This window comes from Myotis nattereri, assembly GCF_964212035.1.
Source record: "Myotis nattereri genome assembly, chromosome: 2".
NCBI classification, from domain to species: Eukaryota; Metazoa; Chordata; class Mammalia; order Chiroptera; family Vespertilionidae; genus Myotis; species Myotis nattereri.
Window position 1 is genome coordinate 165,403,082 of NC_138076.1, and position 26,905 is coordinate 165,429,986.

At 46.0% G+C, this 26,905-nt stretch overlaps 1 protein-coding gene and 1 long non-coding RNA gene across 4 annotated transcripts in view; both read left to right on the plus strand.

Moving 5' to 3' along the window:
- The first annotated feature begins 65 nt into the window (after positions 1–65).
- Positions 66–10,857, plus strand: LOC308512913. 2 transcript variants are annotated; one of them, XR_013995498.1, is made up of 3 exons: positions 66–272; positions 9,838–10,000; positions 10,729–10,857. It is a non-coding gene; the product is annotated as an uncharacterized lncRNA (long non-coding RNA). The 2 variants fall into 2 exon arrangements; XR_013995499.1 differs by lacking the exons at positions 9,838–10,000; positions 10,729–10,857 and adding exons at positions 1,177–1,282; positions 2,798–2,925 and having other exon boundaries at positions 129–272.
- A 10,384-nt stretch (positions 10,858–21,241) lies between these two features.
- Positions 21,242–26,905, plus strand: part of SLC11A2 (solute carrier family 11 member 2) — a 36,563-nt gene continuing 30,899 nt past the window's right edge. Inside the window, exon 1 of one of the 2 annotated variants that reach the window (XM_081082628.1) lies at positions 21,242–21,568. The gene's annotated coding sequence lies outside the window, so the exon portion shown is untranslated. The remainder of the gene's footprint in view (positions 21,569–26,905) is intronic. The other variant, XR_013995500.1, reaches the window with a different exon arrangement.

The following is a 26,905-nucleotide window of genomic DNA, read 5'->3' on the forward strand; positions in this document are numbered from 1 at the left end:
AGCTGATTGGCAACCACTGACCGCTGGCCTCGCGCTAACCCGGCACTGAACGCGCGCTGAGGCCTGAGTGCAGAAGCAGGGCCAGGATTGGACGCAGACAGTACTTCCTGTTTTCAAGGCGCCGGAAGCAGGCTATCCCCGAAGGAGTGAGTGCTTCTGCCCGTGGTAGGCTCTGTGATCTTGAGGACGTCCTCTCTCTGAGTGACCCCTCTCGATTCCCTAGGGCCGCGCTTGCCCTCTGTCCGAGTCTCCTGCATCGGCGCCTGGACGCGGTACGTGCCAGATGTCCATTTGGCAGTGTCTGGGGCCACGGCGCCTCCTGGGTGCTGGGAGGACCCGCGGCGCCCTCTAGTGGCGGCGGCGTGCCTAGGCCGGGAACCACCCGTGGCCCGTTAACGTCTGGTGGCAAAGGTCGGGAGCCTGGGAGCGGCCCCTGGGCGGACCGAGTCGGCGTTTCCCGTTGTCGGCGTTTCCCAAGTTCGGTGGGGAAATGTCTTTCCTTAAGCGCCTCCTGCAGACCAAGCTCGGGTCTCAGCTTGAATGTCATTTTTCTTCTGAAAGTTTTTCTCTGACCAAAGGACACACATTTTCTTACCACCCTGTGTATTTTTTTAATAGCACTTACCCCTGACATCGTTTATATGTTTTGTTTCCTTGTTTGGCAGGCGCCCTAACTAGGCTGAGGGCAGTGTTCTGTCTCGTTCACTGCTATACCCTAATTAATTTTTAACAAATTAATTAATAACTGAAGCCGGGAAGGGTTCCCAGAAGTGGCACTTAGCTGCCTCCAACAGTTAAGACCTCTTGAATGCATATGAACCCTTGAGTGCCAGCCCATGTCCTAGGGACTATGCTAAAATTGCCAAGGCATTTTTGCTGATTCTACAGCAGTTTAGGAAAAAAATTATGAATCGCAAGTAAACGAAGTTACATATTCAAAAACTTAAGGAAACCTTTACTACATTGACATATTTAGCAATATCATCATCACTAATAAAAGCAGACTTAGAACTGGACGCCGCGGCGAAGCTCTGATAGCGCTCCCGGCACTTTTGGCGAAAGGGCACTCTAGGGGTTAATACAGGGTGGGGGCAAACGTAGGTTTACAGTTGTTTGTATGGAAAATAATACAGTAATAAATAGTAATTCAAGAATAAACTCTGGTTTCTGTGGTAGGCAGTTAGCCATGAGCAGGGCAAGGACGACGGGCCAGGTACGGAAGGTCACCAGCCTGGAAGAGCCCCAGGTACCCCATGGAACAACAATGGAAACACCCATTCGGGTAACTGCTAGAGCTTGTTGGGCGGCGGGCCGGGGGATGGAGAGGGAAGGAGGGGCTTTCAAGTTTCCTCTGACCCTAAGGATAAAGTTCAGGCTCCTTAGGGCCTCCCTTCCCGGCCTCCCCTCCCGGCCTCATCTCCTGTCCGGTCGTCTCTCTTTCCCCTTAGCTCTCTCTGCTAAGGAATATTGGCCTTCAGTTCCGCCAAAGGCCAGGCAGGCCGCTTCCTACCCCTGGCCTTTTGCACCTGTTGCTCTCTGTTGGCGGTTCTCCCCTCCCTTCTAGCTTGTCTTGCAGGCTCCGGCTGAAACGGTGGTAATAATAGCTAACACTTATTGAGCAGATACCACTGCCATCATTTTTCTTAGGGCTTTACCTGTATTAAGTGGTTTAATCCTCACTTAACTTCATGAGGTAGATACTATTGTTAGCTCCACTTGCTAAGCGAGGTTAAGTAACCTCACCAGTATTTGAGTCAGCAGTTGAACCCAGACAGACTGGGTACATGAATTACTGCAGTTTGTATATGAACAGCACTGTTACAGGGAACTCTTTCTTAAGCCCACGGAGTTAGGTTTCCCTGTTACTCATCTTGTAGCTAGCTATAATTATCCTTCATAGTACTTAAAATAATGAACTATAGCATTGTGCTCTTTTTTTGCATTTTAATTTCTTTATTGATTAAGGTATTGCATATGTGTCCTTAACCCCCCCCCCATTGCCCCCCACTCAGCATTATGCTCTTAATGACTGCTCCCCATTTGATTCTAAGCTCACTGTATTTCTCGTCCCTAGTATAGTCCCTGGCATAGGGGGTGCTTATTAAGTATTTATTAACTGAATACATATACCTGAGTATAAAGTAATATTTTTCCTCTCAAAATAATTCCTTTGAGCCCACCCAGCGTGGTTGAGCATCGACCTATGAACCAGGAGGTCATGGTCAGGCACATGCCCGGTTTGCAGGCTCAATCCCCAGTGTGGGACCTGCAGGAGGCAGCCGATCAATGATTCTCTCTCATCATTGATGTTTCTATCTCTCCCTCTCTCTTCCTCTCTCTGAAAGCAATAAAAAATATATTTGAAAAATAATAATTTCTTTGAAAGGAAATTGCTTTATATTTTGTGTTCTTTTTTTTCACTAATAAATAGTTAATTTATTCACTAATTCCACAATTATTGAGCTTTGACCCAGGCCAGGCATTGTTTTTGTTGCTTGAGATAAATCAGAGATTAGATAGATAAAGAGTCCAGCCCTACCTGGACGGTGTGATCAGTGGTTGAGGGTCACCCTATAAACCAGGAGGTCACAGTTCAATTCCCAGCTGGGCACATACCTAGGTTATGGACTCCATCTCGAGTTGGGGGCGTGCAGGAGGCAGCTGATCAGTGATTCTCTCTTATTGTTTCTATCTCTCTTTCCCTCTCCCTTCCTCTGAAATAAATAAAAATTTATTTTAAATAATAATTGTGCTTCCCCTTCTCCCCTCTCCCTCTCTCTTCACCGCTCTCCACCAGGTGAGGGCACTGTGGGAAGGCAGCAAGCCAGAGAGAGCGCCATTTCCAGAAACCAAACCAGGTGGCTTCCCGATCTTGGACTTCCTGCATCCTGAACTGAGAAAATAAATGTTTATTATTTAAGCCACACAATCTATGATATCAGTTCTAGGTTTATTTATTTATTTACTTAGTCCCGGGTTTAGGACTCAAATGCCCAGAAGGGCCCAGCACAGGAGAGAATGCGTGCCCCCTGGGAAAGATGCCCCGGATGCTTTGTTACATTGTGTCAGATCCTCCACATTTGCAGGAGAAGCCAGACATTCAAGTTTGTAAAGGTTGGCACTAATTTGAAAAGATTTTAAGAGGGAAAAAAATAACTGTACTATCACGTGAGAGGTGCTGTAACAGGAAAATGTCTAAGGTACAGTGAGAGTTAAAGGAAGGAGCAGTAATAAATTCTGGTGGTGGTGATGGTGGTGCATCCAGATGCAGAGAAGTCATGTTTGAACTAGATCATGGAGGATAAATTGGAGACTGACGAAGACAAGTACTGAGAGGACTGGCTTTTTGGAAAGAGGGAACGGAATGTGCAAAGATAAGAAAGACTGGAAACTTTTCAGGAAAAGATAAACCTCTTGCCAGGACAGATAATAGCTGCAGTGACTTGCCACCTTTAGATACGGATTCATTGAGTTTGACAGGTTGGTTTGTGACAAGTTATTCTTCCCAAGGCACTGAAAAAAAAAGTGTCAGCATGAAAGAATTTTAATAACCAAAGGTTTGTATTAAAACTTCTTACTTACATTCCTGTTTTCTTAAGTGTTAAAAATGTTTTAAAAGGAAAAGAACAAAGAATATTATAACGTTCATCTATGTGTCTACCACCCAAAATGAATAAATAATGTCAGACCTATTTTCTCCCAAGTCCCATTTCCCTTTCTTCCTTTAGGCTGCCCCTTTATGTCAGTCCACTTTTAATACTTTGTGTATATATACAGGGTGTCCCCCCAAAATGTTTACACACTCTGAATAATTACATATTCCGGTGTTTAAATCTGAAAAAGAAGACATCAATTAAGCTATCAGATGTTAAAGTGTGTATACATTTATACCCTGTATTTGAGCATTTATATGACAATTTATATTTATATATAAATAAGTAGTATATAGTGTATTTTTAAGATATATTTTATTGATTCTTTACAGAGAGGAAGGGAGAGGAATAGAGAGTTAGAAACATCGATGAGAGAGGAACATCGATCAGCTGCCTCCTGCACAACCCCTACTGGGGATGTGCCCGCAACCCAGGTACATGCCCCTGACCGGAATCGAACCTGGGACCCCTCAGTCTGCAGGCCGACGCTCTATCCACCGAGCCAAACCGGCTAGGGCTCTATAGTATTTTTTAATTTTTTAAGTACTCCGGCGCACTCTGCCTCCTGGAGCATGTCTGAGCCTTTCCCTTCCTCCTCTTCTCCAATAGCCATGCCTCTCCTACACTCTGAGGGTCCCCATAAGATTTGCCACCAGGGGAACAACGTGCAGTGGCAGCTCCTCCGGGGCTAACCCTCGGAGCCTGTCACCAAGGCCCCCTTTTCTCTGGTTTTCCAGTGAGCTGACAGCAGCCCGGTCTTGGCTCCTTTCTTTCCCATAACGTTTCTAGAGCCAAAGCAGCCTGGCCTAGGAGTCTCTCTCCTGTTGCTGCTTCTAGCCTAAGCCCTTCCTTGTTTCACTGTCCCCAACTTTCATAAACGTGCTCTCAAAATAAAATAAGAAACCATATATTTGGTTTCATGTTGTAACTGGACAACCAATGAGTCCGGACTGCCTGTCACGACTTGAGCCAATCAAGTGAAGACAGAGTTGAATCATCTATGAGCATTTATTCCAGTACTGCTGGGAGAATGGGAGAGCAGCAGGTCACCCACAAACATCTGCTCTCCAGCCCCCCAGAAGCCAGCTGCTTATATTGGGTAGGACAAAGATTACATGGGGGAGCAGGAATCCCGGGCATGGGGAAGCAGGCAAGGTGGGCTGTGGGAAGCTGGGGCCGGACGCCACTGATGGACCTCATTCCAAGGTTGACTCCCAGGTCCTGGGGATGTACAACTCCCAGCCAGGTTCACATGTGCTTTCTCAAATCAAAACAAAACAATCACGGTTAACAGAGCATGATTAATATTTCTTTATTTCTTTTTTTTTTTTTTTTTTTTAAATATATTTTATTGATTTTTTACAGAGAGGAAGGGAGAGAGATAGAGAGTTAGAAACATTGACCAGCTGCCTCCTGCACATCTCCCACTGGGGATGTGCCCGCAACCCAGGTACATGCCCTTGACCGGAATCGAACCCGGGACCCTTGAGTCCGCAGGCCGACGCTCTATCCACTGAGCCAAACCGGTTTTGGCAATATTTCTTTATTTCTTATAGCTAGTCCTCAATATTCTATTTCTGCCCCTAACAATGCTAACAATGTGGCATTTTTCTGTTTTGTTTCCCTCAAATTTTTCAGAATTCATCCATGTGATGATAGAGACCAAGTTAATGTTAGCTGCTGTGCATTGTTCCATCACAAGAATACACTCCCATTTGTTTACCTCTTTGCTACTGATAGACATTTACAGTGCTTTCATGTTTCATTATTACAAGCACACCATTGCAGGGAACATCCTCGAAGATGTCTCTTTGTTCTTAGGTATAAGAAACTTAAGCAGTGTTTTCAGACTGGTTTTTAACCGTGACTCATAGTAAACACATTTTATATCAAAACTCACTTCTTACATTTTATATTCTATTTCATTTTTTGTAAAATGCTGGACACGACCCACTTGATTGATTTCAGGACCCACCAGTGGATTGAGAAACACACTGCTCTAAGGCAATAGACTCTGGGACAAAGGATGTGTGTTTTTTCACCTTGAGCAAGTAACATGCTGCTCTCCAAAGCAGTTGTATCAGTTTTACAAGATAAGAGTCCTCCTAGCTTCTCTGCACCCTCATGATGGAAGAAAAGGGTGCTGTAATAAATCTCACCAAAGGTAACCTCACAGGGTGATCTCCTCATAAATTCCTAACTGGGAAGATCATGCTGGGCAGTTTTGCCCAGGCCTGTAACTTCTTTAGTGAAAGGTTTTTAAATTACCCTGTCCATTGTTCATGTGCATCTAGGTTAACCTTTTAAGAAATAGAGATATTTTTTATTGATTTCAGAAAGGAAAGGAAAGAGGGAGAGAGCTACAGAAACATCAATGATGAGAATTATTGATTGGCTGCCCCCTGCATGGCCCCCACTGGGGATCAAGCCCACAATGCGGCTGGCCGTGTGTCCTGACCGGTAATCTAACCATGACCTCCTGGTTCATGGGTCGACACTCAACAACTGAGCCACACCAACTGGGCTGTAAGGTCCCTCCTTAATGTGCATAAAAGAAACTGCAAACTGACATTTTTTGAAGCATTTTGAGATCTTTGCTTCCTGGCAATTGTGGTCAGTTTGGCTCAAATAAACTCAGGTTTGGATGTTTCTTGTATGGACATCACACAACACTTAAAATGGTCAGACTTTTGCCCTAACCGGTTTGGCTCAGTGGATAGAGCGTCGGCCTGTGGACTCAAGGGTCCCAGGTTCGATTCCGGTCAAGGGCATGTACCTTGGTTGCAGGCACATCCCCAATAGGGGTATGCAGGAGGCAGCTGATCGATGTTTCTCTCTCATCAATGTTTCTAACTCACTATCCCTCTCTGTAAAAAAATCAATAAAATATATTTTTTTAAAAAATGGTCAGACTTTTAAATTATTGCTAACCCAATAGATGTGAAATGAATCTCATTGTCCATTTACTCTGTATTTCTCTGATTACTAGAGAAAGCTGATTTTTATATGTATTATTGGTTATTTTAATTTCTTCTGGTAATTCATACCTTTTGTTCACTTTTCTATTGGGCTGTTTATATTCCTTATTATCATCAGTTTGTAGGACTCCTTTATAGATGCCAGGTAATAGTCTTTTTCTGATAAGCCTGTTCGATGCAGATATCTACTCCCTGTCTTCCCATCTGTCACTTGTAATTTAACCTTGTTTAAGATGTTTTTCATGTAGGAGTTTTGTGGGGTTTTTAAAAAATATTTTTATTGATTTCAGAGAGGAAGGGAGAGGCAGAGAGAGATAGAAACATCAATGATGACAGAGAATCATTGATCGGCTGCCTCCTGTGCGCCCCCTACTGGGGATCAAGCCTGCAACCCCGTACGTGCCCTTCGCTGGAAATCGAACCTGGGACCCTTCAGGCCTACACTCTATCCACTAAGCCAAACCAGCTAGAGCTCATGTAGAAGTTTTTAATATTTGTTATACTAAATTTTTTTCTTTTTTTTTGAATTTTGTTTTATTGCTTAAAGTATTAGAAAGAGTATTACATATGTCTCCCCCTCTCCCCCCGCTTGACATTCCCCTGGCCTCCCCTACCCCCCAGTGTCTTGTGTCCATTGGTTATGCTTATATGCATGCATACAAGTCCTTCGGTTGATCTCTTACCCGCCCCCTTCTGCCCCCCTCCCCTCCCCGGCCTTCCTGCTGTAGTTTGACAGTCTGTTTGAGGCAGCTCTGCCTCTGTATCTATTTTTGTTCATCAGTTTATAATGGTCTTTATTATTCATAAATGAGTGAGATCATGTGGTATTTTTCTTTCATTGACTGGCTTATTTCACTTAGCATAATGCTCTCCAGTTCCATCCATGCTGTTGCAAATGGTAAGAATTCCTTCTTTTTCACAGCAGCATAGTATTCCATTGTGTAGATGTACCACTGTTATACTAAATTTTATCAAAATTGTTCATTATGACTTCTGCTTTTTCATAATTTGCTTTAAGAGATTCTGCCTTAAGAGCATAAAGAGCCCTGACCGGTTTGGCTTAGTGGATGGAGTGTTGGCCGGTGGACTGAAGGGTCCCAGGTTTGATTCCGGTCAGGGGCATGTACCTTGATTGTGGGCTTGATTCCTAGTAAGGGGGGGCGTGCAGGAGGCAGCTGATGGATGGTTCTCTTCGATGTTTCTAACTATCCCTCTCCCCTCCTCTCTGTAAGATTCAATATAATATATATATTTTTAAAAGAGCATAAAGATACTCTATAGGCTGAGACGGTCCCTATGAGGCTGAGACGGTCCCTGTGAGGCTGCGACGGCCCCTGTGAGGCTGCAACAGTCCCTGTGAGGCTGCGACGACCCCTGTGAGGCTGAGACGGTCCGTGTGTGGCCGAACACAGGGACATGTTGCAGATGGAAATAGCTACATTTTCCATGTGTATGACCCGGCAACAAAAAGCATACACCTATGGATGAGGACAGTGGGGGGGTAAGGGCAGAGAGGGGTGGGAACTGGGTGGAGGGGAGCTATGGTGGGAAAAAAGGGGAACAACTGTAATAATCTGAACAATAAAGATTTATTTTTTAAAAAAGATATTCTATATTTTTTCAAATAATTTTGAAGTTGTTTTGTTTTATAACTTGAGGTCTTTAATTCACATGGAGTGTATTTTCGCCTGTTCCTTTTCTATCTTCTGAATTTCTGGGCTCACTGTTTTACTTTTCACATTTCTTTCTGTAGTGGTTATCTTTCGCATTCTAGCCATTTTATGTCATCCCTGTGAGTCTTTATCTTAAAAATATCAGAATGGGAATATAGAGAAGGCCAAGGCTTAGAAAAGTAACTCTTTGGAGGCCTGTAAGAAGAAACAGATGGCAAAGATGAGGTAAAGGGAATAATGGGAAGGAATCTCTGCAAAAGATAATATGCAAGGGCTATTCACCCATCACACCCAGAACCTGAGGGTTCTAGAAGAAGAATTATCCTTGTGGAGAGAAGAGGTGTTTCAGACAGCTGGCCCTGAAAGGGAAGAGGTGTAGACTTCTGACAGGATTTTTTAAAATCCTCACCAGAGGGTATGTTTTTCATTGATGAGAGAGCGAGAGAGAGAGAAACATGAATCAGTTGCCTTCAGTTCCCACCCCGACCGGGGATCAAACTCACAACCAGGATATGTGCCCTGACTGGGAGTTGAACCCTTCAGTGCTCCAGACAACGCTAACCCACTGAGCCACACCGGCCAGGGCACACATCTACTTTTTAACTTCACCTCCCTGCCCTATGTGCAAGCCCTGTGAGCTTTTTCTGGATTGCACTAGAAAGTTGTGCAATAGTCTACAGAAGTTGGTGAAACCCAGGTCTTCTGCTTCACATTGGAAGGGTTCAGTGCCTTCCCCATCTTCTTCCACACTGGCACGCATCTCCTAAACCCTAAGGGACCTTGAGACTTGTAATCAGGGCAGCAGTGGGCAGCAGCAGCTGGTCCCAAGCTAACCCGCTGAACCAGCCCCGGGGCCCCCTTTTCTCTGACTTCTCAGTGAGCCAACGCTGCCCCACCTGGGCTCTCCTGTTGCTTCTTCTACCCTAAGCCCTTCTTTGTTTCACTGTCCCCAGCTTTAATAAACGTGCCCTCAAAAAAAAAAAAAAAAAAAAGTAAGGGTTCTGGTGAGGCCAGCTGAAGCCAGTTTGTGAGGGAAGAACTGTAAGAGAAGAGGAGGTTATCACTTTCAGAGGAGCAATATTCCAAATGACAAGAAATAGTCTTTGATTTCTGCGGTAATCACTAAAGTCATAATCATCATCAAAAGCCTTTATCGGTGCCTGCCTGCAACAGGCAATCAAAAGGAGGACACAACTAAATTTAGAATGCATTATTCATGAACAAGTCTAATAATTTACACTACGAAAATTAATATAAATAGATGAGTAAAGGACATATCTATATGATAATAAAAAAGGCAGACCAATCCAGCCACTGTGGACAGTAAAGAATTAGCATCAAACACATCAGAAGTCAGTGCAATTCCACGATAAGGGCATCACTGGGCGCAGAGCAGTGCCTACCAGGGGTTGGTTATAGGGGTTCCAAGTTCAGGGGAACCGATTAGGGAGGGCGGGTCTCTTGCTTTCTGACTCCCTCCACTTTTTTCCACCCTGCATACACATGCCCCACCCCAAACCTTTTCTCTTCCAGGCAACATAACCCTTGCTAATGCTCGAGTTCAGAGGAACTTTTACTTTATGTGAGTCTTCGGCTCTGCCTGCGGGGACCTTTACCCAGCATCAGCAGGAACCACCCTCAGGAGCCCTTTTGTGCTGCCCGGCACGTCCACAGCAATTAGAGCAAAAGGACAGAGGTAAGGGAACCTCTGGAGAGAGATTTTCCCCACCCAGCTGCGGCAGGGTCACCTAGGGTCTCGTCCATCAGTCTTGATATTCACCATGATACATGGCTCATTATCTAGCCAGCACCACTTACTGAACTTCTAGGCACATTTGCACTGTCAGCAAGATTCATAAATGTTTTACCTGGCTGAGTCAATATTAGAAAGACTTCAAGGATTTTGCAGTTTGCCCTGGCTGGGTAGCACGGTTAGTTAGAGCATTGTCCCCATATGCCAATCCCTGTCATACAAGAATAAACCAGTGAATGCATAAATAAGTGGAACAACAAATCAATGTTTTTCTCTCTCTAAAATGAATAAAAATTTAAAAAATGATTTTGCAGTTTAATATCACTATCATAAAATTACTAGCATATATTTAATGTAGGACAAAGGAATAATATGTTCACATACACATACAAATTGATCTTGTCTCAGGGTCTTTTTTAAAATTTGTTGATTTAGAGAGAGAGGAAGGAGGAAAGAGAGAAACACTGATTTGTTGTTCCACTTATTTATGCATTTATTGGTTGATTCTTGCATGTGCCCTGCCCCAGGGATCGAACCTGCAACCTTGACATATCAGGAAGACACTCTAACCAACTGAGCTACCTGGCCAGGGCTTAAATTTATTTTGTAATAGAATTTATCACCCCCTGACATATACTTATTGACTTGTTTATTATTTGTCTCCCCCACAGAAGCATTTCTCTAAGAGCAGGAGCTTTGTATGTCTTTGATCATTGCTGTCTTCCAGAGCCTAGAACAGAACCTGGCACACAGTAGATGCTCAATGTTGTATTTATTAAATGAATGAAATTAAATGGAACAAACATATGTGTTCATGTGTTCTTATTCTTAATGTATGATGAAGTTAAATAGAAGACTCAAAGATGTCTTTTTTAAAATAATTTTTTTATTTTTCAGTTACACTTGACATACAATATTATATCAGTTTCAGGTGCACACCCCAGTAATTAGACATAACTTAAGTAATGATCTCAAAAAATCTCATACCCATCTGACACCATACCTAGTTTTTAGAATATTATTGACTATACTAGAGGCCCATTGCACGAAGAGATTCGTGCAATAGGCCTTCCTTTACCTGGCTGCCAGCACTGGTTTTCCTCTGGCACCCGGGACCCAGGCCTTCGCTCCGGCCACAGCAGAGAAGCCAAGCCTCTTCAGTCTTCAGTCATCTTCAGTCTTTGCTCCGTGCCTGTATATGCAAATTAACCACCATTGTTGTTGGGTTCATTTGCATACTCATCCTGATTGGTTGGTGGGCGTAGCAGAGTGACACCAATTTGCATGTTTCTCTTTTATTAGTATAGACTAGAGGCCCGGTGCACAAAAATTTGTGCACTTGGGGGAAGGGGGTGTCCCTCAGCCCGGCCTGTGCCCTCTCGCAGTCTGGGACCCCTCGGGAGATAACGACCTGCTGGCTTAGGCCTGTTCCCAGGTGGCAGAGGGCAGGCCCAATCCCTAGGTGCAGCCCCTAGTCAGGCTCAGAGCAGGGCCAATTAGGGAGTTGGGGGACCGCCCCCTGTCATACACAGAGCAGGGTGATCGGGAGGTTGCGATTCCACCCTCAGTCACGCTCAGGGTAGGGCCGATTGGGGGGTTGGGGCACCGCCCCCTGTCACACTCAAGGCAGGGTCGATGGGGAGGTTGCAGCGCCACCCCCTGTCACTCACAGAGCAGGGCCCATCAGGGGGGTTGGGGCTCTGTACCCTGTCACGCACAGAGCAGGGCCAATCAGGGGGTTGGGGTGCAGCCCCGTGTCACGCACAGAGCAGGGCCCATCAGGGGGTTGGGGCACCGCCCTCTATCACCCACAGAGCAGGGCCGATCAGGGGGTTGGGGCGCCGCCACTCACACTCAGGGCAGGGCAGATGGGGAGGTTATGGCTCTACTCCGTCACACACAGAGCAGGGCCTGTGTGTGGGGGGGGGGGAGTTGGGGCGCCGCACCCTGTCACACACAGAGCTGCAGGGCGATCAGGGTGTTTGGGCGCTGCCCCCTGTCACGCTGATCCCGGTGCCAGGAGGCATATTACCCTTTTACTATATAGGGTAGAGGCCTGGTGCATGGGTGGGTGCCGGCTGGTTTGCCCTGAAGGGTGTCCTGGATCAGGGTGCGGGTCCCCACTGGGGTGCCTGGCCAGCCTGGGTGAGGGGATGATGGCTGTTTGCAGCTGGCCACACACCCTTCAGGGTGGGGGTCCCCACTGGGGTGCCTGGCCAGTCTGGGTGAGGAGCTGAGGGCTGTTTGCAGCTGGTCACACACCCTTCAGGGTGGGGGTCCCCAATGGGGTGCCTGGCCAGTCTGGGTGAGGAGCTGAGGGCTGTTTTCAGGCTGGGGGTGACTGAAGCTCCCAACCGCTCCTTTTTTTCTTTCTTCTTTTTTATTTTGGGCCAGCTTTAGCTTTGAGGCTTGGCTCCAGCTCTTAGACCTCTGCTGCTGAAAGTAGGTTTCTGGCCTTTGCTTACAATGTTGCGATCCTGCTGGCTGAAGCCCGGCAGGTTTCTGGGGTTTTGTTTAGCTTCTATGTTTGTTACATAGTTGCTTGCAGCTCAGAGGCCTGCAGGGGCAGGCGGGGAACGTTGGAGTCCTCCGTCACTGAAGCAAGCAAGCCTCATGTTAGTTTCAAGCTGCCTGGCTGCCGGCCGCCATCTTGGCTGACAGTTAATTTGCATATTGCCCTGATTAGCCAATGGGAAGGGTAGCGGTCGTACGCCAATTACCATGTTTCTCTTTTATTAGATAGGATTCCCTATGCTGTACTTTACACCCCCATGACTATACAAACTACTAATTTGTGCTTCTAAATCCCTTTGCCCATTTCCCCAACCCTCCTCCCATCTGGCAACTGTCAAACTGTTCTCTGTATCTATGAGTCTATTTCTGCTTATTCATTTATTTTGATTTTTAGATTCAATTGTTGATAGATATGTATTGCCATTTTATTGTTCATGTTTTTTAATCTTTTTCTTAAAGAAGACCCTTTAACATTTCATGTAATACTGGTTTGGTGGTGATGAAATCCTTTAGCTTTTTCTTGTCTGGGAAGCTCTTTATCTGACTTTCAATTCTAAATAATAGCTTTGCTGGGTAGAGTAATTTTGGTTGTAGGTTCTTGCTTTTCATCACTTTGAATATTTCTTGCCACTCCCTTCTGGCCTGCATAATTTCTGTTAAGAAATCAGCTGACTACCCTAGCTGGCTTGGCTCAGTGGATAGAGCATCAACCTGCGGACTGAAGGGTCCCAGGTTTGATTCCAGCCAAGTGCACATTCCTGGGTTGCGGGCTTGATCCCCAGTATGGGGCTTGCAGGAGGCAGCCAATCAATGATTCTCTCTCATCATTGATGTTTCTCTCTCTCTCTCTATTTCTCCCTTCCTCTCTGAAATCAATCAATAAATATATTTTTTTTAAAAAGAAATCAGCTGACAGTTGTATGGGTGCTCCCTTGTCAGTACCTAACTGCTTTTCTCTTGCTGCTTTTAAGATGCTCTCTTTGCCTTTAACCTTTGGCATTTTAATTATGATGTGTCTTGGTGTGGGCCAATTTAGATTTATCTTGTTTGGGACTCTCTGTGCTTCCTGGACTTGTATGCCTATTTCTTTCATCAGATATGGAAAGTTTTCTGTCATTATTTTTTCAAATAGGTTTTCAATTTCTTTCACCTTCTTTTCTCCTTCCAGGACCCCCATGATGTGAATGTTGGTACACTTGAAGTTGGCCCAGAGGCTTCTTATACTGCCTTTATATTTTTTTATTCTTTTTTGTTTTATCTGTTCTGATTGGGTGTTTTTTTGCTTTCTCATATTCCAAATCCCTGATTTGATTCTCAGCATCCTCTACTCTGTTGTTGATTTCCTGTAAATTATTCTTCATTTTAGTTAGTGTATCCTTCATTTCTGACTGGTTCTTTTTTATGGTTCCTAAGTCCTTTTTCATGCTATTTAAGTTCTCACTAAGTTCCTTGAAGTTCTCAGTAAGTTCTTTGAGCATCCCTATAACCATTGTTTTGAACTCTGTATCTTATAGTTTACTTGATTCCATTTCATTTAGTTCTTTTTCTGGAGATTTCTCCTGTTCTTTCATTTGCAACATGTGTCTTTGCCTCCACATTGTGGCTACTTCTTTGTGTTTGTTCCTATGTATTAGGTAGAACTGCTATGTCTCCTGGACTTGGTAGAGTGGCCTTGTGTAGTAGGTGTCCTGTAGGGCCTAGTGGTACAACCTCCCAGTCACCTGAGGTGGGTATTTCAGGTGTGCCCCTGTGTGGGCTGTGTGCACTGTTCTGTTGTAGTTGAGCCTTAATTGTTGTTGGCATCACTGGGAAGGATTGATTCCTAAGATAATTGGCTGTGAGGACCAGCTTCAACTATAGCAAAAGAGCTGCTATGCAGGAGTTGACCATAGGGAGCAGGATTTCCATGGGGCTTTGGTGCTCACGGAGTCCACCCCTTGAATCTGTCGCTCATGGAAGTGATGGGGTTGTAATTGAGCATGGTCTGAAGCTGTCGGCCAGTGCACTGGTACTGGGGCCTCCTGGGAGGTGCAAAGTCAACCACTGCCTGTGCCCTGCCTGGGGCTACCCAGCACTAGCACTGAGTAATCTATAGATGGCTACTATGTGTGTTGGGCTTGGAGGTGCCCAGGAGATGCCAGGCTGTGAACTAAGGTAGGCTGCCGCTAGTGCTGGGCCTGTGGCCATTTAGTGACAGGTACAGAGCACATCGAGGCCAGATGCTGCTTGTTTGAGAGATTTTAGGAAAGTCCAAAGCATGAGGCAAGAGACATGAGTTGTATAGAAAAGCCACTGGAAATGACTTGGGTGAGCCTGCAAGTTGGGTGTGGACAGGGTCTCAGGGAATCATCAGGGTGGGGCAAACAGTGTGAGCAGGTTGATAGAGACTTAGATATGGTGCCCACCTGCCAGCCCTGTGTCGGGGGAAGGTTCAGCAAAGGAACAATGGCCTCTGCCAGCACTTCTGTCTGGAAGAAAGCTGCTGCCCCCCCCCCCCCCCCGCACCCCTCACTGTAACTGTTGCCCTAGTGCCAGACAATTTATTCCTTCCTGTATACCCCTGGTTCCTTTCAAGTTGCTGCTCAATGCTGGAACTCAGAGGGAGTGAGTCCAAGTAAGTCTGTGCACAGGTCCTTTAAGAAGAAATGTCTGGGACTCCTGCTACCCTCTGTCTTTCTCAGCCTGATTCCCCACTGGTTTTTACAGCCTGAATTTATCGGGACTTTTCCTGGCACTGGAACCCTGGGCTGAGAGGCCTGGTGTGGGGCAGGGACGACTTGCTTCTCAGGGGGGACCTCCACAGCCAAGATATTTCTCCCAATTAAAAAATACCAAATGATTCTGTGTCTCTGCCCCTCCTACCAGACTCAATGTGGCTTCTTCTTTAATTCCTTAGGACTTCCATTCACCTAGATTTCAGGTGGTTCTGAATGATGGTTGTTCTGAAGATTAGTTGTTGTTTTTTAAAATATATTTTTATTGATTTCAGAGAGGAAGGGAGAGGGAGAGAGATATAGAAACATCAATGATAAGAGAGAATCATTGATTGGCTGCCTCCTGCATGCTCCACACTGGGGATTTAGCCCACAACCGGGGCATGTGCCCTGACTGGGAATCGAATCATGACCTCCTGGTTCACAGGTCAATGCTTAACCACTGAGCCATGCCAGCTGGGCGATTAGTTGTATTTTTGATGTATTTGTGGGAGGATTCTAGTACCACGTTTACCTACATTGCCATCTTACCTGGAGGCCCAACATGTCTTTCTAAACTAATTCTGTTCAGCTTTAGAAACTTGGTTATTCTGCATCTCTGATTCCACCCCTCAAAAGGACTTGCCACCAACCTCTTTCTCAGTCCATTAATGGTCACCAGAATGTTTGCACAAGCATTATTTTACAGGCTCTTTGGGTGGTCCATTGACCATGGAAAACATCCTGTGACTACCCTGGGATCAACCACCAATAGACAAGAAGCATGGGACAACTGACCTCATCCTCATTCCCAAGCCCCACACCACCCCAAGGCCCCTGTACAAGCCATCCACAAGAACCCCTTAGAGAGCTTGACTTCTCTTTTCTGGTAACTCCACTTAGGACAAGTTCTTTTCAATGAACTCTATCTGCTTGATTTGTACTGAGTTCAGTGCTCATTTTTAGGACATTGATACTCAAGAACCTGGCATTTAAGGTCTGGTAACATTACTATGTGAGAATCCGGGGCCCAGAAGGCAAGAGTGGAGTGTGTGTGTTGGGAGAAACTGCTGAGTTAAGAAAACAGCGGGGCAATGGTAGAGACTCACTGTAAAATCCATTCCAATGTTTGGAATTCCAAAACTAAAATAGGGCTTTTTCCTCCAACACTTTCGTTGGATGATTTCATCTAACTTCTTTCTGGTGAAGGGGGACAAATTGGTGGCCAGCCCCGTGTTGCCTTAGGAAACTCGGCCAACAAGGACAAAAAGAAGGATAGATCAAGTTGTTATGATAGGACTTCTAGTACTTGAGGGCACGCCTGACTAAGAGATCTTAATCTGGGGTCCTGGCAGATCGCTACCTAGTTTCTTCTACTGACTGTTCTGTGTAGGAACCAGAGCCACTTGCTGGAAGTCTACTTTGATTAATATGAATTAATAACTGCTTTTCTTTTCCATTCTAAGGTATTTATTTCTATCACATTCATTTGCATATATTTTTATGGTACTAAGCAGATTTTCTTTTTTTTCTCCTTCACCCTCTTCCCTGTTAAGACCACCCCCAAATACTTCAAGTAAAGTTAAGGGGTTTCATACTTTAAAAATCTGATTAAGGGGTGGGAAAAAGAAAAACCACCAGCCATTCCTCTAATGGACAGCTCCACCACCGGCCTCAAAGAGAGAACTGCTCAGGTTACAGTACCAGCCGTGGGCAAACTACGGCCCGCAGGCCGGATCCCGGCCGTTTGAAATGAATAAAACTAAAAAAAAAAAGACCGTACCCTTTTATGTAATGATGTTTACTTTGAATTTATATTAGTTCACACAAACACTCCATCCATGCTTTTGTTCCGGCCCTCCGGTCCAGTTTAAGAACCCATTGTGGCCCTCGAGTCAAAAAGTTTGCCCACCCCTGTTCTAGTCTCTAGAAACTATAAACCTGTGGTGTTCTGATTATCCTGAAGCTGGGTTTTATTTTTTCCTGTTACCCTGAGTAATTTGCCTTTGAGATTCTATCTAGACAGACCTACGGGAGAAAAGAACTCAAAACATATCTTGCTCCCCACCCCCCACAAAAATCCCCCACCCCCTGCCAGTTACACACCCAAACTGGACATTTACAACTTATTCACAAAACTAAAATGCTTCATTACCCCAAGGTAAAAAGAAAAATATCTTACAAAACTCACCTTACGTTTGTCTCAAATTAATTTGTTTCCCTCAAATTGGTTAAAAGATAAAAACCATAAAACTTGCCATCTACTATTCCTCTGGGCATTGGAAATCTGTCCTCAAAAGCTTCAGACAAGATGCATGAGAAAATAAGCCTGGCCCTGGCCAAGTAGCTCATTTGGTTGGAGCATCGTCTGGACGTGCCAGTGATGGGGGTTCAGTTGGGTCAGGGTACATGCAAGGATCAACGAATGAGTGCATGGATGGATGGCGCAACAAATTGATATCTCTCTGTGTATGTCTCTCCCTTCCTCTCTCTCTCCAATCAAATCAATGCATTTTTAAAAAGAAAATAAGCCTGGCATTGGCTGGTTTGGCTCAGTGGATAGAGTGTCGGCCTTCGGACTGAAGGGTCCTGGGTTCGATTCCAGTCAAGGGCACATGCCCGGGTTGCAGACTCGATCCTCAGTAGGGGGTGTGCAGGAGGCAGCCAATCAATGATTCTCTGTCATCATTGATGTCTCTTATCTCTCTCTCTCCCTCTCCCTTCCTCTCTGAAATCAATTGAGCCCGAAATCTGGGCATGTGCCCCCAACTGGAATAGAACCCATGACTCCTCAGTCCGCAGGTTGACGCTCTATCCACTGAGCAAAACTGGCCAGGGCAAAAAAAATACACTTTAAAATAAGAAAAAAAGCCTGAAAAAGAGAAACCTACACCGCCTGGAAATCAGCCTACATTCCATAATAAACCCTTCTGCTTAAGTACACAACTCCCCCATTACCATTAGTAAAGTAAATATTACCATACTCAAGTTACCAAAAACTAGGACATAGCCAACCTCCTGGACTTCTACCACACCACTGGCTGCCTGCGTGTGGCCTTGCATGCTGGGACACTGCTCTAGCCTCCTCTAGCCTCCACACCTAAGCAGATTTCCTTTAAAACAGCGATTCTCAACCTGTGGGTCGCGACCCCTTTGGGGGTTGAACGACCTTTTCACAGGGGTCGCCTAAGACCATCAGAAAACACATATATAATTACATATTGTTTTTGTGATTAATCACTATGCTTTATTTTTTTAAAATATATTTTATTGATTTTTTTACAGAGAGGAAGGGAGAGGAATAGAGAGTTAGAAACATCGATGAGAGAGAAACATCGATCAGCTGCCTCCTGCACCCTCCCTACTGGGGATGTGCCGGCAACCAAGGTACATGCCCTTGACGGGAATCGAACCTGGGACCCTTGATTCTGCAGGCTGACGCTCTATCCACTGAGCCAAACCAGCTAGTGCAATCATTATGCTTTAATTATGTTCAATTTGTAACAATGAAAATACATCCTGCATATCAGATATTTACATTACGATTCATAACAGTTATGAAGTAGCAACGAAAATAATTTTATGGTTGGGGGTCACCACCACATGAGGAACTGTATTAAAGGGTTGCGGCATTAGGAAGGTTGAGAACCACTGCTTTAAAACTACCAGAAAGCTTTCTGAAAGCAGCAACTCCTTCCTTCCAGTATCCCATCCCATTCTCCTTACCCCACACCAAAGCGTCTCCTTTCCAGCTTTGCCTCTCCAGCTGATCTACTAAGCTATTTATTTGCCTGAGGCAAATTTTCCTCAGCCTTGAAATTCCTCCCAGATTGAGAAATTCTGGACTTCCTCTGTTTTGTTTTGTTTTTTTAGTCTCAAGGTACTTCCTTTTTTTCCTTCCTTCTTCCCTTCCTCCCTCCCTTCTTCCCCTCTTTCTCAGAAGCCTTCATTATCCTCCCTCCCTCCCTCCCTCTTTCTTCTTTCTTTCTTTCTTTCTTTCTTTCTTTCTTTCTTTCTTTCTTTCTTTCTTTCTCTCTCTCTCTCTCTCTCTCTCTCTCTCTCTCTCTCTCTCTCTCTCTCTTTCTTTCTTTTCTTTCTCCCTTCCTCCCTTCCTTTTCTTTCTTTCATCAGTCACAGAGTCCTGGATTTGTGCGGCTTTGTTGTCCGCCTGTGAATCACTGATTGGACTAATGCCAGCAGGTCCTTAAATCCCAAGGGTTAGGCGGGTGGCATTTTCACCCACACCCGGAGACAACTCCTAATGGCATCAGTGCTCACGTACTATGTGGAACATACTTGTGGACTGTCAAGCTCGGGGTTAATTGGTTTCAGTTTACGTCTCAGGGGAGCAGAGTCCCAATGCACATGCAGCCCTGGTACAAGTGCCCGAACCAACTTTACTCCCAGAGGAGTGGCGTCCCGGAGGAAAGCAATGCCTCTGACTTCACCCCTTTCATACACCGCCTCTATCTCCTGTCAGAGAGAACAGATGAAATCTTAGATTACAAGTTTTCAAACTCAATTAATTGTTCATTAATATCTAGAAGTGGCAGATATATGATGCTTTCCTTTTCATGGCAGGTCAAAGATGAAATTTGATTATGCTTTGAAGGAGGTGGATTGCCTCTTGAAATTCCTTGCTGTGTCTTTATCAGTGTTGCGTTACCCAGAGCAGCCTCTGTGCCCTTATTTAAGCAAGGGAGGCTCACTTGTCTGCTTCTATAGACGAGCTAGCACTGGAGGAAGTCAAACCCGTTCTGCACAATGAAGAAGCAGCGTAAGACGGAGGCAGCACCACAATGTGAGCTAAGTAAGTAACTAGTAAGGATGCAACAGCCGGGGAGGTGGCCGAGCTGAGCCCACCTAGAAGGGCACAAGAGTGGCTACAGCCATTTTATTTTCTAGTTGCAGCAGAGGTTCCCAAAGGAAAGGTTCTGGTCTGGAGAGACTTTCTGGAACTCCCCAGGTGTGCTACAGAGAGATTCTCAGGACTAATTTGTGCATTTTCTTTTCTCTCCAGGAGAAAGTCTGTGTGCAAACCAGCCTGTACCAGATAACTGACGATGCTCAGCCCAGTTTTTGGTCCCCGCATTTTCTACTTTGTACTTTATTTGGATTTTTCTTTTGTCAATTTACTCTCCTTTTTCTCCTCTGTTGGACTCTTTTTACAACTAGTAACATTTTCTCCTAGCAGTTTTTACACGAAGAAAGAATTGGAGTGTTTTTTGCTTTATCTCTCTAGGCCTGTGAGTTGGTTAGATAAGCTTGGTTATCTTGGATATAAGGGGGAGGGTGTCTAAGAATGTTTCTATAGCTCTGAACAAGAAGAAAAGTAGGGTGGTTTGTCAAACCATTTGTTTTCTCCCCTCTGTCGCACCACTGGTCTGACTGCCATCTTCGGAGAAAGACTCTCGAGCAGTGGTTCTCAACCTTGGCTGCACATTAGAATCACCTGGGAATCTTTTTAAAATCCTGATTTCTGGGCCCCACCCCATAACAAAGAAACAGAATTTCCGGAGGATGAGGCCCAGAAATCAGGATTTTAAAAAGATCCCCAGGTGATTCTAATGTGCAGCCAAGGTTGAGCACCACTGCTCTAGAGGGTGAGTTTGAGGCTGGGGATGGAGTGGGATTACTCTGGGGGAGGTGGAGGTAAATCTTGGGGGAGGAAGCGAGGCAGATGGGTAGAATGGAGGGAAAGGATTCATTACAAAGGCTTGGGAGTAAGGCACCTGATGCGGTCGAACTGGTTGCACTAGCTGATGTTTCGCAGTTCCTCTCAGGTGTGGGGTGCTCTTGATAGGGCACAGATACTATGATGAGGCTCTGGGGGCGAGAGGACGTGGTCTTTGCAGGTGGCTACACTGTATCGGGTGGAGCTGCACTTCACAGGGCGGAGCTGCACTTTATAGGGCGAGCCACGTCTCCAGAAGAAACAAGCTGATTGTCAGTAGCTAACGAGAGGCCACAGCGAACTATTGCACGAAACTTAATCTGTCTGCTGGGCGTGGGCCTCCAAACCACGCTCCGGGGGCTGGACCGCTCCGAAGGGTGCAGCGCCGCCCACACCACTTGGGCCCCGCCCCCAGCCTGACCTCGGGGTGGGCGGAGCCTAGGGACCCGCAGTCCGGTTGCCACGCACGCGAGCCGCTACCGGGAAGACGGAGAATCCAGCCAATAGGAATGTGCGGCTGGCGTCCTGTCGGCCAATGGCGGGGCGTGTAGGAATTGGGCCGCTTGGCGCTGGCTCCAGGGCTATGGAGCCCCAGGCGCGGGGACAGCTTGTCAGGTGGCCGCGGAGCTGGTAAGGCGGAGGGCAGGCGAGGTCAGGGGTCAAGCGGGCGCTCCGTTGGCCCCTGACGGGCCGGGAGGGCCGGGCGGCTCTGGGGCCCGCCGGGGAGAAGGCGCGGGGGCCCATGCGGAGCACACGGGACGCCGTGCGGGGCTGTGAGGGCGGTGCGCCCGGGGAGGGCCTGGAGCGCGGGGTGTAGACGGAGTCGCATTCTTCCGAGGGAGGAGAGGGCGCCGGGAGCGGGGTGCGGGGGTGGGCGGGGAGCGAATACCAGAGTTCTTTCCCGGGGCCTCGCCCCTTGCCGCCCACGGCCTCGAAGAAATGGGCGAACCCCTGGCGGGACCTGCCCCCCGCGCGGGCACCCGCGATCGTGGGTGCGGCGACCCGCTTCACGCCGCGGAACGGGCCGCCGGGCACCCGGTGGCGGCCTTCCCCGCGGAGCCCGGGGCCCCGTCCGCTCCCTGGGCCCCGCACCAGCGGGGCGCCTTCCCGGGAAGGGCCGGGCGAGGCCGCGGCACTGGTGTCTGCAGTGGGTTGGTTTGGGCCCGTTTGGGCCTGTATTGCAGATGGTGTGCAAGTGGGGTGCGCGCCCCGCAGCTGCTCAGCTTCGCAGGCACCCAATTCCTCTCCACTGTGGTTTCCCCAAGTGCCTACCCCCCCGGATCGGACTGTTTCCAAGGGCGTCCCTCGGGGAAGGTCGAGGAGCCGAGCGTTCTGTGTGCCGAGAAGACACGCTCGTGCTGCCCACCGCTCTCCGAGGAGTGTCGGGACCTTAAAGGAGGGTGCCACCCCTTTCGGGGGGAGTAAACACTGCATGCTGTGAAAGGAGGGGCAGGGGACACAGGCCGCCGTCAGCTTGCTGGCCATTGTTTCAGAGAGAGGGGCCGAGACCAGGGTGAACCGTGTTTCCCGTGACTCCTGTGGAATCCGAAGCGCTGCCAGCCGGCACTACCTTGGGCCCAAGTTGCGCAGCCTCGTTGTTGTTGTTTTTCCGCATGTTTGTACTTACGGTGGGGACCGGCGATGTCAGTGCCATGGAGGTGTTGGCGAGTGTTAAATGAGTTCATGCACACCAGCTGCTTTGAACTGTTGCTGGCGTGTGGGAGTGTTGGGGTTGTTTTTTTGTAGGAGAACATTTATTGGGTAAATGACAGAGGTAGGAAAAGCAATTCCTAGAAGAAACGGGGTTAGGAAACAAGTTATAAAGGAAGGGCCCTTAGAGCTTGGGAGTAAAGAAGGTAATGGCAACACATCTGGGGATAGGGAGGGAGAGCCTGGTGTTTGTTTGTTTGTTTGTTTACTATTCCCTACATGTGCCTTCTTTCCCCTTAAAAATTGCAAACGTAACAAATCTGACCTTATGACTTAACCTTTGTTCAGAATCCTGGTAGCCTGTTGCCAGTGAACCCTTGCCGTTAATGTTGATCCGAGTATATAGTGTAAATTACCGGTAACGAGAGGCTTTCTGCCAGGTGTTTATCTTATCATTAAATAAGGTCAGGAATTATCACTAGACTAGGTCTGCCTGTGATAGCTGTGTTGGGTAAATGAAACCTGAGAAGTTACTGGGCTGTTTAGTTTTTCGTTGGATGGCATTGCATTTACAGCCTGGGACCTAGGCACAGTTTATTTTGGATCCAGCACCGAAAAGGCCACGATGGCAGCATACTTGATTCCTCATGTTCCTGGTGTGGCCAAGTGGGACTGGGGAGGGGAATTTCTGGGCAGCCTGGCAGCACTTCTCGTTAATGAGTAGGGAAGTTTGGTATGAATCTAATGTTATTCTGCTGTTAGGAAATCAGCAGTGCTCCTTGGGTTACTCTGTAGAGCTACTAAGCAGCTTTGGTTCAGTTTCAACTCAGTGAAGTGAAAGTGGGAGGTGAGAGAATAGTGTCCACAAAGCAATAGGTTTTCTGTTTGACTTTTGGTGCTAAGAGTTTGTGTGGGTGCTGTGGAGTCAAAGACATCTTTATTCCCTGCCTCCTCACCACGTTCCTAAATACCAACGTGAGATGACAGAGTTACGCCTTTTCTATGAGCTTCGAAGTCCCTCTCACATTCTCTCTGGAAGGCTCTAATGGAAGAGTGTCCTGTCTTCCAGTTCTCCTCTTCCAGGAAGCTGCTGTTTATGCATGTAGCCTTCCTGGAAAGTAATCCAAAGTGAGAAACTTTGAATTTACAAAAAAGAACATCACTTACTCCAGCAGTATGCTGGCTTGATTTGGCTAAAATGCAGGTGTTATATAAGTTTAGTTATTTGGCTTTGCAATAAGACAATTTAGTATTCCTGTAGGGTTGAATGTTGGATGTTGGAGGAGTGAGAGTGGAAGACAGTGTCTTTGTAAAATCCCTTTCTTTGTACTGGAATAAGGAGGAAAAGAGTAACATCTTTAAAGAGTTGAGTGTTTGAGGTCGAAAGGGGAGCCTTTTGTCCCAATATTGTCATCTTTATTATCTGAGTCTCTGTGGTTTGAATAAAATATTTTGGAAAAGAAGGCTGGTAGCATTTGAATGTGTAGAGTATAAGGAGTTAGACGATCTAGACCCTTGTCTCACTCATTGTATGCCGTTTATTCTTTTAATAACTTAACACGTATATTTAGAACAATTAACAGTTATTGACCCCTGGAGACACAAAAAAGAGCCCTTACAGGTACCATCAGGAATATCATTGATAAAATAAAACAACATATGTGTATTATAGGCTATATTTTTTTTTATTTATTAGAAAGATTTTTAAATGGATTTTTAGAGAGAGAGGAAGGGAGATGGAGAGAGATATATAACAGGTTGCCTCCTGCATGTCCCCTTCCAGTGATGAGCCTGAAACCGTGCATGTGGCTAACCGGAAATCAAACCAACAACCTTTGGGTGCACAGGCCGATGCCCAATGACAGCCACACCGGCCAGGGCATATAAGCTGTATTTTAATAAAAGTAGAATCCTATATAATAAAAGGCCAATATGCAAATCGACCGAAGGGTGGAACGACCCGTCGCTATGATGCGCACTGACCACCAGGGGCAGACGCTCAATGCAGGAGCTGCCCCCAGATTGTCAGTGTGCTTCCACAGGGGGAGTGCTGCTCAGCCAGAAGCTGGGCTCATGGCTGGCGAGCCCAGTGGTGTTGGCGAGAGTCTCTCCTGCATCTGCAACAGCGCTAAGGATGTCTGACTGCTGATTGAGGCCTGCTCCCTGGGGAGTGACTGCCGGCTCCCTGGGGAGTGAGCCTAAGCCGTCAGTCAGGTATCCCCTGAAGGCTCCGGGCTGAGGGAACCCCCATACCCCCGAGTGCACAAATTTCATGTACCGGGCCTCTAGTAGAATATAAAAGAGTTGGCTAAGAATGATAAAAATATATTGTCTAATTCCTCTTCCACTTTTAATTTAAGGTCAGAGTAACATATTTTTTAGTGTAAGAACCAGTTTCCAGTGAAGACAAATTGGGAAGTTAGGGTTTTCAGTCTTTGTGCCTATTGCTAGTAGGTCATTTTGTATGGGTTTTCTTTGTTTCAGTCGCATTTATTGCTGATAAACAAGTGTACGTTAAAACTCCAAGGTAATGCCCGGCTGGCATGGCCCAGTGGTTGAGCATCTACCTATGAATCAGGAAGTCACGGTTTGATTCCCAGTCAGGGCACATGCCAGGGTTGCAGGCTTGATCCCCAGTGGGGGCTGTGCAGAAGGCAGCTGATCAATGATTCTTTCTCATCATTGATGTTTCTTTCTCTCTCACCCTCTCCCTTCCTCCCCGAAATCAATAAAAATATATTTAAAACAAAAACTCCAAGGTAATGAACGAAGCCTACGAGTTAAAATTTTAACAGGTTCCAAAGAGCAAAAAGAGGAATGTATCAGGTTGGAGAATCTTGTAGTATGTATTGTCTGTCTTTACACATAAATTTTTCTTTGCTTTAAGAAAACAAACATTGAGGAAAATATGTACCTAAAATTGTTAAATCCAGTCTACATCAGGGGGGCCAATACTGTCACTAGAATAAATGAGTTGAATGTAATCTAATGATAATCATTTTTCATATTTGCCAGAGAAAAAACTACTGAAGCAAGTATGAGGGCTAGACATTTTTTCCCTGAGGCTAGAAGTAGGTATAGACTGATTTATAGACTTTCTTATTTCAGTATAAAAGGGGTCTTTGAAATTGTTCTCAGAACTTGGAGTTGTGTTCCAGGATAGATGTGTCAGGCCAGGAGGCCTGGTAGGTCCCCCAAAGGGAAGTGCACGCTGTAAATTTCTGGTTGGGAGGAAATCAGAGGAAGCTCACACTGTGTGAGTTGGGAGGAACAAAGACCAAGCTGTAGTCTCTTTCTCTGTAAGATTTTAGTGAGCAGTAAACATTAAAGAAGTAAAAGAAGTAAAGAAGTTAAGGCGGTAAAGAAGCTGATTAATCCTCAGAGCACCTAGCAGACAAAGTTAAGAGTTCTATTTAGCGGGTATCAGGCCCTTCTCATTCTGAAGTCTCTGGTTGATGAGTGATAGTTTTGTCTAAAACATCCTTCTTGAGAGGTTGGCCAAATTTCTTCCAACTGTTATCGTCTTTCACACCCAAGCAGCTGGTTTCATTATCAGCTGTACTCTTTCTCCCCGGATCTTACTCCCTCTTTCCTTTTGCTAATTAATTTTCTCTTTCTTTATTATTAGATGTTCTCAATGTTAGGTTTTTCTTTCAACTATAAAACAGATTCTCAGAAGTCTAGCTTAGGTGAGAAACTGAGTTGAAATTGTGGTTCTCTGATAGGCTAAGCAAGGGGTTAACACTATGGCACACAAAATCAGTAAAATGAAGAACAGTCTAAGCTGGTATTTCTGTTTTTAAAATAGATTTTTATTGATTTTAAGAGAGAGGAAGGAAGAGAGATAAAGAGATAGAAACCGATACGAGAGAATCATTGATCTGCTACCTCCTGTATGCCCCTCACTGGGGATCAAGCCTGCAACCTGGGCATGCGCCCTGACCGGGAATCAAACCGTGACCTCCTGGCTCACTGGCCGACTCTCAACCACTGAGCCACACTGGCTGGGCTAAGCTGGTATTTCAGTGGCCATTGTGCCAGGGAGAGCGAGACTTACACAACACAGATGCCCTGATGCGTATTAAGCACATTGTACAATAGCAGCACTGTTTGAACTTTATGAACTGGGCGTGCTTGTGTGGCTTTCGGTTGAAGACATTCTGATACTACGCACTTAGGTAGAGAGGAATCGAGTTTCTAGGCCTTTTTCTTAAACAACACCAGAGGGGCTTTTCACTATCAGGAAGTAGATGTAACAGTCTTCAGCCCTTTTTCTCATTTTGTATCAAATTTATTTTCAAAAGAGAAAAATAGGAT